Source organism: Arvicanthis niloticus, chromosome 5 (genome assembly GCF_011762505.2).
Source record: "Arvicanthis niloticus isolate mArvNil1 chromosome 5, mArvNil1.pat.X, whole genome shotgun sequence".
Lineage (NCBI taxonomy): Eukaryota > Metazoa > Chordata > Mammalia > Rodentia > Muridae > Arvicanthis > Arvicanthis niloticus.
This window is the reverse complement of record NC_047662.1, coordinates 31,428,567-31,438,019: the sequence shown is the minus strand read 5'-3', so window position 1 is coordinate 31,438,019 and position 9,453 is coordinate 31,428,567.

Genomic DNA, 9,453 nt, shown 5'->3' with positions numbered 1-9,453 from the left:
CCTGATATCGTCAGTCAGATTCTAGCCAACCTAGAGGAAGATGGACTAAGAAAGGGCACAGTGGCCTTTTAACACCAGTTTCCCAAAGTGGCACAAAATACTTCTGTCCAAGCTGTGGGCCAACACTTAGTCACTCAGTTACACCTAACTGCCAGGAATTCTGGAAAATAAAGATTTGTTACTCCTTGCCAGCCAGGCAGACAGATGAAAGTGAGCACCAGTGACGAGCACAGTGATGAGTATGAAGGGGCAGGAGGTAGCTGCAGTTTCAGAAACTCTCCCGATGAGTTGACATCCTGAAGTTGAGATATGAGTCCAAGTCAACCAGGCAGAAAGGGTGTTTGGGCTACACGGGGCGTTGGGGTGTTTTGTTTTCTTCAAGACAGCCTCATGCACTCCAGGATAGCCTTGGGTTAGATTTGTAGCTGAGAGTGACCTTGAACTGATGATCCTCCTGCTTCTATCTCCTGAGTGCTAAGATTACAGATATGTACCATCATACCCTGTTTATGCTTGCTGGGGATTGAACCCGAGGGCTGTGTGCATGCCAGATAAGCACTCTAACTGGAGAGATGGCTCAGTGGTTAAGAGCACTGACAGCTCTTCCAAAGGTCCTGAGTTCAAATCCCAGATAAGCACTCTACCACAGAGTCACAATCCCAGCCTCAGAGAGCATTTTTTTTTTTTTTGAAAATGCAGGCAATTGGAGTTTCTCCAGCATAGAGTGGGTATGGAGATGTGTCAGCAGATACAGGTAGGATCTCACTTTGTGTGTGCATGGGGGGAGAGGGTGCTAGGGTGATGTCACATGTCCTGTTCTATCTATTATTCTCTGCCTGATTCTCTTTTGACAGAATCTTTCTCTAAACCTGGAGCTAGGCTGGCATCCAAAAAGCCCCAGTGATCTCTGTCTCTGTCCCCAACAGTACTGGTGTTAAGGAGCACATATGGCCTTTCAGTTTAAAAAAAAACATTTATTTATTCTGCCTGCCTATGTGTATGAAAGTGTCAGATCCACAGGAACTGGAGTTACAGACGGTTGTGAGCTGCCATGTTTGTGCTTGGAATTGAACTCTGATCCTCTAGAAGAGCAGCCAGTGCTCTTAACCACTAAGCCAGCTCTCTAGGTTTTTATATGGATTCCCAGGATTTGGTGGGTAGGCAGGAGGAGCTCACGTTTGAGCAAGCACTCTTACCTACTGGACTATCTCCGCAGCCCCCAGAATCAAACTTTATAGTCATCATGAGAGGGGAGGAATGGCCCCTGCTGAGGAAAGAGGCACACTTAGGAGTGGAGTAGAAGGTGACCCCTCGGCTAAAATTAGACTCCTGAAGAAAGCAGCCTGTGTACATTTTGGCCCTAAAAGTCCATAGACTTTCCTGGCACAGGCTTAGTTCCAAGAGATGTCGATTTGCAATTAGACCAAGTGTCTTGGGTAAGGAAGCCCTGGAAAGCCCGAAGCTGGGGACAAGCACTGAGCAAAGAACCCAGGACTGGTCACTGGCAGAATGGCCATTGGCCCTCGCACCTCGGCTGCTGGTCAGTGGCTGGGGAACTTGTGGAATCTGAGGCCACACAAACTGCCAACTGGGGCCTCCTCCCCAGACATATTACAGGCCTTCCAAAGGTTGTGTTTATTTCTCTGATGTGGCTACAGACACGGGGCCAGGGCAGCCAACTGGGCATGGGGACTCTGGCTCTGCAAGAATGAACTCAGTCCCCACAGCTCTGTCTCTGCTGCCTTTCTTTATTCCTATAGCAAGTAGATAATGGCTTTGGCCCAAGTCACCTCACAGGGTTCAAATGGAAATGCCAAATACTCTTAACACCTGCTCACTGTCTGACAGAGCTTCACAACTCACTGTTCCCCTGACCCCTTTCCACAACAAACATACATCACATATAGACTTAATACATATGGACACCCAGGTTCTTATCTGCATCCATATACATACTTATTCTCACAAGTCTCATCTGCTACACACACGCTACATATAGGCAGAGCCCTCCCACTGCATGTATCACATATAGAACCCCAGCCTCTGGCGCACACATTGCAGACATAGACAAACTACATGTGCTATTCTAACAAATCCATATTCTCTATATTTAAATGCTATATGTATGCATACCACACATGTATCATACGTACATTTACCTACACATTATGTCCAGGCCTCCACCAATGTTGGTTTCTATTTTTTGGAACAAGATCCTCAAGTTTGGTTTTTTTGTTTGTTTGTTTTTTCGGTTTTTTTTTTAATTTTTGTTTTGTTGTTGTTATTAATGTTTTGAGACAGGGTCTCTTTGTGTAGCATGTAGCCCTGGAACTTGATATTTAGACCAGGCTAACCTCAAACTCACAGAGCTCCTCCTCTCAAGTGCTGGAATTGAAGGCATTTACTACCTACCACTCCTGGCCTTAAGTTCTTATAGCCATAGGATTCTTTGCCTTTTGAGCTGTAAGGAGACAGAGACTCAGAGATGTGGTTGGAGAAGAGATGACAGTGTTTTCCATGACTCCAACCCCAACACATCTCCATAGCCCATAGAAAAGATAGAAGATTGGCCTTTCCCCTACTACCCTCTGAACTATTGTGTGTTCCTGACGTCAGGGACATGGAGTTCTGGCAGGAGTTCCGGCATGATGCCTGGGTTCTGTACCTACTGCACAAGATGCCCTGGAGACAACAGTCCCAGCCAACAGCCTGGAAGCCAAGTTGTGTCAGGCCCACCAGTGCCATGGTGGCAAGAAGAAGCCCTTGTGCAATAGGAGTTGACCCAGGGGACATGAGGAAAGGGCAAAAGACCTCATAGGTCTCATGTCCCAGGCACTGAACCTGGCCTTCCACAGCCTTATCCCCTGATGTTCTCATGTCAGATATCCTTTTCATCTCATTCTCTTAAGGAATCAAGGAATCAGGGCCTTGAATGTGTGAGATCATAGAAATACACCTCTTGCTCCTCAGTATTCTCTCAGACATGGAGCCCAAGGAGGTGCTCAATACCTCACAGCCAGTTAATGATAGTTCCTTCTTTCTTTTAGTCAGGGTATCACTATGTAGCATGGCTGTCCTAGAACTCACTATATAGACCAAGCTGGCCTCAAACTCACAGAGATTCACCTGCCTCTGCCTCCTGTGTGATGGGATTATAGGCACCATCAGGATTGGCAATGGTAGGTTCTTACATGGAATTTTAGTTGGTTCTCACAGCACTGACCAGTGTCCTGAGATTGGTGAGGACCTGCAGCTAGGTGGTCCCAGGCTGAGGAGTACTGATTGGAGGCTGTGTCTTAGGCTTCTCACTTTCCACTCTCTCTGTCTAGGAATGCCTAGACAAGAGCCTTCTCCTAAGGGAAGTAACATTGGGGATCAGGAAAGTGGAGGAAACATTTGATTAAGCTAAGCTCTTACTAGACAAAGAGCTGGATGGTAGTGGTACACACATTTAATCCAGACACTAGGGAATACAAAGGCAGGCTGAGTTCTAGGTCAGTCTGGTCTACAGGGCAAGTTCCAGGACAGCCAGGGGCTATACCAAAAAAAAAAAAAAAAAAAAAAAAAAAAAAAAAAAAAAAAAAAAAAAAAAAAAGACTGGGCTATTGAGTCAGAGTTGGCAGCAGGCCAAGAACAAGAGCTGTAGTTTGAGGCAGGTCAAAGCTAGAATCAGAGTTGGGACTAAACCAAGAACCAGTCCTGAAGTTACTACCACTGGCTGGAACAGTTGGAGGCCAGAACAAGGTGCTGAACCAGACACAGGAGGAAGGATGTGAGCAGGAAGGCAGTCCCACCGTGTGCTAAAAGACCTTCTCTAGTATATAAGGTGCAGTGCAGAGGGAGGAACGTAGATGCTCACCTGTTTATAAGGGAGAGTCAGGATTATCACATTCTAGCCCTCTGCGGGGCCCTCCGTGGAGCTGGGCTTAAAGGGTGGTCCAAACTTCAACTGGAAGAGCTGGGTAAGAGAGCTCAAAGTGGGAAGAAATTGTGGTAGTTGGAATATGTGGCGGGGGGGGGGGGGGGGGGGGCAAAGACCTAAAAGTAAGAAAGGACAGGGCCTATTCAGAAGAGACAGGCAAGCTTTCCAACTGGCTGATGAGCACAGCTGGGCTCAGGACAGTGGCATTAACTGCTGAAACTGGTGATAAGAACTCGAAGAATCTGGTGACTTGTTTAGAAATGTGAACTTTATTCAGAGGGCAAGGAGATATCATTGGCAGAAGTTAAGGATGGTGACGTGGACAGATTCCTGCTGTAGAAGAACTCTCTGGTTGCTGATATGGGCAAGAGACCAGAGATGTGGAGATCAGAGAGGCAGCCAATGGTACAGCCAGGCCAGGAGCACCACATGTAGAGTGACCCATGAGTAAAGGAAAGAGGGCAGATGCTGGGCCTACAGAGCAGAAGGAGCTATAGGATGTGGTGACCATTTGGAGGTAGGGTGTGAAAGACAGTGGAGCCTAGCAAGACACCAAGCAGGCCAGTAGGCTAAAAGACCATCACAGAATGGGGCCACATCAGGAGAAGCCAGAGGGACAGGTTTGTCCTTCTAGCTTTGCCTTCTTTCCTCCAAGCCTAACTTCTTCTACAGAATGGGAAAAGTTCTGTTTCCTCCAGAGAAATATACAAGGGCCAGACAAAACATTTCTGAGGGTGAGCCATACACAGTGGCTGTATCAGATCTCTGGCTCATGTATAAGGTACTGGCTGACCTCAGTGATGGTCGTGTTAGCTCCAGAAAGTGAGGCAGAAACAGTCTGAGGAGCTGACATGGCAGCCCCATCACTCCTGGCTGAGAAGAATGGCCTGGAGTCCCGTTCACTCACTCTCCAGAAAGTGGGGTCCTTCCTCCTTTTCCTGGCAGTGTCCCAGGGGCTCACCCACCCAGTGGCCCTGGAGGGCAGGAAGCTGTCCTGAAGGATATTTAGAAGTCTTGAACTTGCCTGGAACTTTGCCCCACCTCATCTTTTATCTGACTACAGAAGGACCCAATCAAAGTGCCTTGGCCTACCTATTGTCAGTCCTATGTTGAGATTCCAGGGAGAGGCCCATTCATATAGGTTGGAGGTGAGTTTTTCAGGTGCCTCGTCTCCTTTAACACCCCTCCATCCTCCTAAACATAATTCCTTAACTATAAATGGATCCTAGCTGGTCTTTGCTGACTGCACTTAATACTGGGGCTGATGCTACCCCTCGCCAGGTTTCTTGCCTCACCAAAGATAAACTTTAAACCCAGCTCCCCCTCTAGCCTCGAGGGGTCTGGTGGCCCATTAGTCTCCTTGTAACTAATGGACTCAACCGTTAGTTGAGTCCAAAAAGCAGGCCCTCCTCTAGACCCTCAAGGCGGTATAGGACAGCCTCCCACCCATTCTCCCAGACTAGAAACACAAAAATCAATCTTGTCTCTTTTCACCTCCAAGTCCTGTCAATCCTATTTTAAGCACCTGTCACCTGTCTGATCCACTCTGCCCACAAGAAATGGCCACTTCTTCCCAGTTACTGACTCTTCTCTGCCTCCCCAGCCCCCCAGCCTCCATCGCCACCCCCTAACACACACACACCTCTGCCCAGTTCTGCTGACTCAGGTCTTTTTCTTGATTTGTGATACTTCATGGCACACACTACTTCATTATGACACATTTTTAAAATGTTTTTATTAGATGTCCCAGAAGGCCATTTAAAAAAAATCAGCCAATCAAGGATGCCAACTAAATTTAAAAAAAAAATCTGTGTTTCAAAATAAATTTGCCTTTCAGAGCCTTGCAACAGACAATTGCTCAAGAGTGTTTTTTTTAACTTATACAACAATTAACATCACTTCGTAAGAGACGCACAACATTACAATGAGAGAAAGCCAGCCTGTGGAATAACCCAACAGCTTATAAAACACTGCCTCCCACCTTGTCAATGTTTTGTTTTTTCAAAAGACACCAGACACTGGGTTGAAATTTCACATATTTAATGTTGCAAATCAGTTTGAAAAGTTCTTAAAACCCCCGGCCAGGCTTCCAGTTTGCAGTTTCGGGCTCCTTGCAGTCCATCCATCCTTCACTCCGGAAATGATCTTTTGTCATAATAAAAATAAAAATTAGCTTTTAGAAATCCTCCACTTATTTACTAGCTGCTGATGTGCCTCGTGCAGAAGTCCTTGACTCTAGCAGTCTCCAAAGCAATGGAGCGCCTACTACACTTTTAACCCAACACAGAGAAACTCAGATTAGTTCATTCCTCTAGTTGGTAGAGGAGCCGTGATTCCAACCTACTCTGCGGAATCCGCCCCCAATTTAGAAGCTCCAAAGATCTGTGGGATCATGAGCTGTAGCTGCGTTTACCAGTGCCCTCTGCTCAAAACTTGATGCGTGAAAGAGCAAAGGAATGTCTCAATGAGCAAAAGCATAGGATCCTCTTCTGGTTCAGACTATATCTGCCTGAGAACCACAGCCCTGACCCAAGAATGTGCTCAAGGGGGTCCTCGGTGGCTCAGCGGGGAGCGGGGCTTGCACAATGCAGGTGCTGGCCGCTCCCTCCCTTCCGTTGCTTTGAGGCTCAGGACAGCCCTGACCGCTGCTTCCTGCAGCGCAGCCCTGGGCCTGCCACGTCCGCTGCCTACATCCCAGCCCCAGAGCCCAGGCAAAGGTGGGTGGGATGGCCATAGGAAGAGGTGCCCCTAATCAGGCATGGAGCACTTGACAGTATCTTGGCTCAGAAAACTGGTGCTCAGGGTGCACTTTTCAGCTATGTGGCCACCACACATACTCCTTGTCTTTTGCCCCATCGCCTCCCTATTTCCTTCCTTGACACACAATGCCAGGGTAATGAGGCGCGCCCCTTTAATTCAGCATCTTTGACGTCATGGGACACCTTCTTGGTTATGGAAATAGCTGGATGAGAACTTTGCTTGGATGAACTCATTGTGCCTACACAGAAGCCAGACCTGATGATAAACAAGTATTTACCTGAGTTGGGGAGATGACTCAACAGGAAAGGGTGCCTGTCTCCAAGTCTGTTCACCTGAGTTCAATTCCAGGATGCCACATGTAAGAAGAAGACCTCCACAAGTCACACACGTTTTTACACACACACACACACACACACACACACACACACACACACACACACACACACGATTTTAAACGGAGGTGGGAGGGAGAGGGAGGGAGAGGGAGAGAGAGAATTCACCTTGTTTTGCAAGCTAAGAGAAGATCAGCTCTCCTGGTTAAAGTGCCTTTCTCTGGTCATACTGCTAGCAGGTGGCACAGCTTAGTTCCCACTTGAGTGTCTTGTACTGCTGGGTTTTTTGTTTGTTTGGTTGGTTGGTTGGTTGGTTGTTTGGTTGGTTGGTTGGTTTTTTGGTTTTTACGAGACAGAGTTTCTCTGTGTAGCCCTGGCTGTCCTGGAACTCACTCTGTAGACCAGGCTGGCCTCGAACTCAGAAATCCGCCTGCCTCTGCCTCCCAAGTGCTGGGATTAAAGGCGGTGCGCCATCACCGCCCGGCCCACTGCTGTGTTCTAAAGCCAGCTGGGAGACATAGATGAAGCCAGCTAACCCTGATCCTCAGGAAGCTCCCAGTCTGATGAGAAAACATGCTCCATCGCAGGCGGGGAGATGGTGATGCTCGCTTGGCCGCTGGGCGTGGCTGAGTCTCTGGAGTAGAGGCTGCAGCTGTTGTACAGCCTGAGCCTGAGGTTAAGCACCTTCCGGCCAAGCTCGGACAATAGCACAGTGGTGACACATCCGAGGGCCCCCAACAGTTCGGCCTGATAAAATGGACCAGTCCCTCCACAGGGATATTTCTGAATGTGTATCTGGTCAAAACTGGAAAAGCCCAGCCCTTCAATACAGCTTCTAGTGTGGAAAGCCCTAAACAGGGATGTTATATCAGGTATTTAGCGCAGTCTACGGTGGAGAGGAATCAGGACTGAGGAACCCTGGTTTGTAGCATGTGTGGGTTTCCCTGCGGGAAATATTCTTTCATGGCCAACTTCAACTTCTCAGTTGTAAAGATAGACGATAGTATACTACTCTATAATACTCCCTGCATAACAGAGTGGTGGTACCAGTAAAATATAGTAAAAAAAAATTAAAGATTATGTTTGGAGTCATTATATTATTTATTTTGAGATAGGTCTCATAGTCCAGGCCAGTCTTGAAACTGATCTTCTTGCTTCGTCCTCCAAAGTGCTGAGATCACAGGCATGTGCCACCGTGCCTGGCTGCAGTCATTTTTCATTCAGTTGATTTAAGTGCAAGTTTGTATAGCTTAATTTTTAATGACTGTGTTTAACAACCAGCTCCCATGAGGACTGAAAACGCAACTGGTGTCTCTCATCAAGCCGGTACAAGCCAGCTCCCATACAACACTGGGTTTACATCATCACTCAGATCCTTAGCTGCGATCTTTATTCTACTTGATTGGATTCTCCGTCTCTTGAGCCTGGGTTTCCCTCTAGTGGACAGAAGAGTCATTTCCAAGTAACTCTGCACCTATGCCCAGAACACAGCAACCCAGTGCTGAGTTGCTAGCTTTGCGTGACACATGGGCAAGAATTTCTTTTTAAAATTTTACTTATTTATGTATCTCTATGCGAGAATGTATACACATAAAAAAGTCCTTTCAAGAAAAACAATATCCTGGCAGTAGTGGTGTATGCCTTTAAATCCTAACACTCAGGAGGCAGAGGCTGGCAGATCTCTGTGAGTTCTAGGCCAGCCTGGTCTACAGAGTGAGTTCCAGGAGAGCCAGGACTACACAGTGAAACCCTGTCTAGGAGGAAAAAAAGGAGGGAAGGAAGGAAAGAAGGAAGGAAGGAAGGAAGGAAGGAAGGAAGGAAGGAAGGAAGGAAGGAAAACAATAGCCTCTCAATTGTCCTGAGATACTACACACCTGGCATTCCATCCCTGTGAATGGTATTATCTCCAGGATTTCTTTTTTTAAAAAAACATATCTCTCAGCTAGAGAATGTCTCAGTGAATAAAGCATTTACCATACAATTGTGAGGACAGGAGTTCAAATCCCTAGAACCCACATAAAGTAGAATGTATCTGTATTCCCAGAACACCACCAATGAGAAGGCAGGTAGAAAGAAGTGAAGTCCTAAAAGCCCAAAGGCTAGGTAGGTAGTCTGGGTTAAACACAGTAATATGCAACAAAGAGACCCTGTCTTAAAGAAGACAGAAAGTGAAAACTGACACTCAAGGCCAGCTCTGTCCTCCATCCATATGCCACACCCCCCACAAATTATACACACAAACACACACATATATATACAAATCATACACATACATCATACAAACACATATACGTACACATACAGCATATACATCGCACAAACACACATACACAACTTATACACATACACAAATACACTCATACATATAAAAATCATACGTGTACACACATCACTCACACACATACACATACAAACACACATCATACATACTACTCACAC